General features: G+C 32.6%; 2 non-coding genes across 2 annotated transcripts; one reads left to right on the top strand and one right to left on the bottom strand.

The window, feature by feature from the left end:
- The first annotated feature begins 5,053 nt into the window (after positions 1-5,053).
- Trnay-gua lies at positions 5,054-5,143 on the top strand. Its single transcript is given in 2 exon segments — positions 5,054-5,090; positions 5,108-5,143. It is a non-coding gene; the product is annotated as a tRNA-Tyr (tRNA).
- A 245-nt stretch (positions 5,144-5,388) lies between these two features.
- Positions 5,389-5,470, bottom strand: Trnas-uga. Its single transcript has one exon. It is a non-coding gene; the product is annotated as a tRNA-Ser (tRNA).
- Positions 5,471-6,321: the final 851 nt, after the last annotated feature.

Here is a 6,321-nt window from a genome sequence, read left to right as displayed (position 1 = left end):
CGCCATCAACGAAAATAAAACTTTATTGCCATCTGTTAAAGTTCATTATTATTTGCCAACGTAAGTACCGTTGTCGCTTTCTGGGCAGGTCGTTGCGTGTGCCGCACTGCACACGATGGTAATTAAATATGTGTTTGACAATAGTATCGAGGCTCCAGCGGCTGTGCTCTCCTGATGACGTCAATGTTCCGAGCGCTCAGTGGAGAGCGTTCGCCTGGAAACCGTTTTGTTAGAGTTCAGTTTGCAAACGACAACGAAAAAAATTGACGGTGATTTGCATTTGAAATTGGAATAAGCTTTTTCCATTTGAATATTCGGTTTTAATTTTCCGCGAACGTTTGCTGCGGCCATGCTGAACCGGCAATAAAAGGCTGGATAGGCAATTTATGAATTAATTCTATACTGACTTTTAAAGGTTTGTTTTACAATTTAATTTAGAGTATTCTTTCACAAATAAGTATACATATTCTTTTTGATTATACACATTTCCAGTAATATTCTTTGGTAGACTAAGCTACTGAACGATTGAAAGCAATTAATCTTTGAACCTTAATTTAAAATGTAGTTGGAAAAATAAGTAGAGGACTCCGGGAGCAATATTTCGTTACAAATCCTATAATAAATTGTACCGGGCTTAAGAAACATCCATTATTCATTCCTCGAAATATAATATTTTCTCACCAATGCACAAAGCAAGAAAGATCCATTTTTTTAATATGTTTTCAACATTCCCTTTATACATATCTTATGTTAAGTAAATTACATCTTAGTTTGTGAAATTCTATCTATCGCTGAAAATCTTTGAAATTATTGAGAAGGAGTTTTTGTCTCATAAAACACGGGACTGGCATTTACAAAGTCTTTAAATATACACTAAATAAAATAAAATACTAGAACAAACCGGGAGCATACAAAACTTTAATTAGCTGAACAAAATTTGTAAGTTAGCTGTAAGGGATCAACAACATTTTGTTCGCACTAGCCTAACGCTTTCTTGAATATTTGACTAAGTTCATAAAAAACGAAGATACCTTTGTAAATTAGGGCTAAAAACGTCACTTGTCGGCACCATTGTACTGATAAGTGACGTCACAAGAGATTTCAACTGAAATGAAATGAAATCATTTATTCTGCAAGTAGGATATATCATTACTTTTACATTTCTTTTTCTGAGAACAGTCGAGCCGACATTTCTTATCTGACTACCCTAAGAAGAAATGTCGAAACAAAATTAGCTACTGTATCATGTCAATTTTTAAATCACGCTATAAAATAATCTTTTTCGTAACTTTATCTGACGAACTAATTATATTTTTAATCAAGAACCAAATTACCGATCACTTTGAAACACACAACAGTTATGCTACATATCCCGCCATCGCAACCCTATGAATCATCACAGGCTGAACTTTGTTGACATTCTCACGTAAATGTTACGCGGTTTGAAACACCCACAGAGTAAAACAACTATAGCAGAAATGTTTTAACATGCCTTAGTAGACGGGAATACGGAAAGTTTTTAATGTAAGTAGGTATAGTTGTGGGTGTTTAAATGTATCTACTAATTAGTTAATTTGCAATCATTGCTTTCGTACTTTAAAACTTTCAATTTAATCATTGATATGATTCATGGAATTGGTATTAATGAAGATCATACTAATATTAAAAACAATTGACGAAAACATTTAAGGATGTTTGTCCATCTTGCACGCTCAAATGATAAAATTTAGGATGGCTTAACTGACAATCTGAATTACGTAGGGTTTTTCAGCCCTGGGCACATAAGTAGTTACTTTATAAATAGGCACTTGTCTTTTCTCTTTTTATTAGTATAGCTATTGTATAGTTTCGTAGAATGATTAAAAAACTACGAATGCATTTTGCATTTATTCTTATTCTAAGCTGGTAGAGCTTCTTTCTCCTGGAATTTATGAAATTAAAATATAAAATGGGAAAATGTTTTTCCGCTTTCAAGAATGGAATAGACTTCATTTTCTTATTTAAGACATTTAGACATTCATACCTGCCTTGATTAAAGTTTTTTTGCACCTTTGGAAACGTAGCAAATAAAATAAAGATGCTGAATACAAATATACTATAAATGGAATTCAAAAATTATTGAAAGTAAACATGGTAACCTCCTTGGATCGTCGGCAGGTCGCAATTTAAAAATAAGTTCTATTATAATTTATTTTTAAATTTCAATACCAAATAGGCTCACACAAAAAGTTTACACATACAAAAAAACGTTCCACTACGAGACCACACATTCATTCTAACATTTTTAACAGTAGAAAACCTCATCCATTCTATTTCCGTTTGTATATTTGCATACAATGCATGCGGGCAGTGCTCTTGAACCGGCTCGTTTCTAACTTGGATACGGCGAAAAATGGAAATAGACGATATCGATCTAATGCACGTTATATTTGTCTTAAAAGGTTACTGATCTTATCGGTCGATTGAGAGGTTAAAACAAAAGGGGCGCGTAAGACTAGTGAAGTCAGACTGTAGGTAAGAGTCGTAATGACGGATAATGTGTTATGCTTACTCTGAGTCTTATTTACTTGCATAATATTATCACGTATGCTTTGTGGTAGGTGAAGTTATATTTTATGGTGGTTTGCAAGTAGAGCCTTGCAATCCACAACTGCGTATAAGGAATGGTGATAGCTCATCTAGGGACTAGGTGGGTAGCAAAGCCCACGGTAGCAATTGGTTTCGTGTGTTTAGTAAAAAAAAGTTTTTTTTTATGTAAAGAAATTGATCTTTTTTTTTCTTTTGTTTTTAGTGTGTGTTATCTAAGTGTTTTTATCGAAACCTGGTGTTTTAGTCGTCAAAACTAAGCAGACACAGAGTTCCCAACGTTTGTTTTAACAAGAGTATAATACACTGTACACATTATGTATGATGTAGTTATAAATTAGATTGTTAAATGTACAATTTAGGTATATAAATGAGATTGCATGTAGGTATGAGCATAAATCTTGCTGATCTACTTAATCTTTGAGTGTGTTCCTCCGATGCTTTGTCCATAGATCACCGTTACACTTCACACACAATAGATCTTCGTAAGACGTCACTGTGACTTTAGGAATCTATTTTATCTCTTTTATTGTGTATTCACTAACCCTGCACCTGAATAAGGCGTGTATTAAAGATGTGTGCAAAAATATAGGTACGTATACTTAGTAAATCATCTGATGTATCACACTAATATTAAAAATATATTACTTACTAGCTGTTGCCCGCGACTTCGTCCCCGTGGGTAGAAGATATAAGTTATGATTTATACCTGCCCTGTTTTTTTCACATTTTCCATTGTATCTTCGCTCCTATTAGTCGCAGCGTGATGGTTTATAGCCTAAAGCATACCTTGATGAATGGTCTATTGAACACAAAAAGAATTTTTCAATTTGGACCAGTAGTTCCTGAGATTAGCGCGTTCAAACAAACAAACAACCAAACAAACAAACTCTTCAGCTTTATATATTAGTATAGATAGTATAGATGTAATCTACTTAAAATGTGCGTTTATGTTTCTTACCTATTCACGCTTAAACGGCTGGATCGATATCGATGTAATTTAGTGTGACCTGACTGCGCTATGGATTTAATTGCAGCTTTCAACGAAGCATCGACCTACAGCAACTTTACAAATGAATTTCATTTATAATTTCTGGGACTAATAGTATTATTAAAAAGCTGCTAAGAATGCCCAATGTGGCCTGACGTTTGAATGTTGAAGGCTTCACACTTAACTAATAATAACCAATCATTGGAAAAATTGCGTACTGGGCAACTCATATTTAAATAGCAGTAGAAACTGAACAGACTCAAATGAAAAAATCTATTTTTTCCTTCAAAAACCTAACCGTAGCATAAGTGCTTGCGCTTGGTAGTTAAGTAATAGTTAAATACAGCCCAATAATAGCCTAAAAGCATATCTACTATTATATTTACAAATAACTAATTGACATTTAAAAATGTTATAATTACACACGGTGCTGCAGACGAGTTAACTCACTTGAACTAGGCTTCAAACGCTGCCGCGAGTCTGAACAACTTGAACAGTTTTCCTCTAAGGGTAACCTAGATTATTACAGTTAAACGATAATCCATCACTTTCGGATGGACAGGGAATCGCGAAAACAGATCATCAATATAAAAAAGTATTCGGGAATGAAAAAGAAAGAAGAACTCTTGTAAGGATAAAAACTCTTTGAATTTATGAGAAGGTTCGGAACAATTTACAACCTTTTTCGTAGCTTACCACTCAACTGCAATGTTTTATGTCAGTAATTATGGTTTTAAAATGTTAATTCTTTTATATAGGTATATTAATGATAGTAATTTGTGAAAGGTTAAAAAAAGGGAAAATTAAAAGCGCCTTACAAAATATACTTAGCAATTTTTATGCCCGGCAAGTTACTGATTATTTATTTATTGTAGGACATGTTACCAATTTATTATAGATTAACTAGCATCTTCATAAAATAGAGTTGTGATAACATTACTTAAAATAATGAATACTGAATAGGTATAAGAAAAATGAAAAAAAAAAATACTGAAGAAAATTTATTAATATTTTGTTGGGTATCGAAATCACAAAAACAAACATTATTTCAGCTAAATAACACAAAAAGAATAAATATTATTAGATACCTAGTTTATACATTTTGTGAGATAAATAATGTGAGTTTAATTTAATAATACGTATAAAATGATGTTTTCTAGTTCCACCCGGAAATAGTATCGGATGTAGACCGGGAACTTGCGATAAAATATAAATCAGGAAATGGCGCAGAAACTACAAAGTTATGGCGATGTTATATCTGATTTTAAATTGTAGAGTATATTTCTATTATTTAATTGAAATAAAATCATATTTTATAGTTATTAATTTCGGATTAAATTTCATGACGCTAAAAAGATTTTACACAAATTCACGAATCAATGACTTTTTCATAATACGAAATCAAAGAAAAATCCTGGAATGGTGTTATTTATCTCAGTAATGGAAACAGTCCAAAATTTCAACTTATATCAGCAACCTTCGATAGCTCAGTTGGTAGAGCGGTGGACTGTAGTGTGTATAATGTCTGATATCCATAGGTCGCTGGTTCAAATCCGGCTCGAAGGAGTCTTTTTGCATTTCAACAAAAGAAGTTTTGAACAAAAATTACCATTTAGGGTTGCCACTGCATTTGTTGCACATTAAATGACATGTTTTTTTTATTAATTATTTATTTTGTCGGTGATTTGTTTTAATTAGATAACAAATTTATATAAAACAGCGGCATGTGCTATGTTATCAAACTAGACTACTTTAAACATATTTTATCACGTTTTATTACCCTTAATGATTTATAAGGTCACCAAAAGAGCCGCTGCGGACAGGACTCGAACCTGTGAGGGTAGAACCCAATGGATTTCAAGTCCATCTCCTTAACCACTCGGACACCGCAGCTTCAGGATACAATTTGAATCACCTTATCATAATGTTCCCGTAGTCATCCAGCTATTCGATTCTGTTAATGAATAATAATAATAATAAAAATGTTTCTTCTTGGTTTTCATTATTAGCAAGTCTGTTTAAAAATCTTAACTTTTTAATAGACAAAGTGCCCTGCGATTTCAGATGTTGCTGTTAAATGATTTATTGCAATAGACTGACTAAATCATCCTATTACATATTCGGCCATTTTGTGCGCCACACTTGAATAACTTCAAATCAACAAAAAAATGATGTGTATATTTTTTGTAGGTTGAATTTTATCATATTTTCATATGGTAACATTTTAATGACATTTTCTGAATTAAGTCCATGAAATGGTTTACTGCCATCTATTGGCAATTTTACAACAATGAGAAAGCAACACAATGCTGTTATAGTGTTGCTACTAGTCACTAGATGACGCGTTTACTTTGCCTATCTGACGTTAGATGGCGCTACTTACACTGAATTGAATTATTTTTTGTAAGCTTATATTTGTGTGTAAGTTAAGAAACGAGGATATTTAACTCCTGTAGGTAGTACCTATCTGTAATAGTTTTGTACGCATAAGTTTTAATTGATCATTGAAGGTAGTATAAATCCTTTTTTAAAATGCAAAATGTTTATAAAATAAGTGTTAAATCTGCAACAGGTTACAAACAAAATCTCTCGTTAGAAACTGCTCGGTGGTCTTCTTTAAAGCTAAAAAAAAAGTTGTTTATGGAAGCTTGCAGGAAAGTTGGGACAGTTGTCTGTGAATACGCAATAATTAACACTTCTATTAAGAAACTAAATATAGGTCCGGTAGGGTTGCCTCATACAAA

Source organism: Trichoplusia ni, unplaced genomic scaffold (assembly GCF_003590095.1).
Source record: "Trichoplusia ni isolate ovarian cell line Hi5 unplaced genomic scaffold, tn1 tig00002984, whole genome shotgun sequence".
Lineage (NCBI taxonomy): Eukaryota > Metazoa > Arthropoda > Insecta > Lepidoptera > Noctuidae > Trichoplusia > Trichoplusia ni.
Note: the sequence above shows the minus strand (reverse complement) of the source record. Positions and strands in the feature narration are given on the sequence as shown.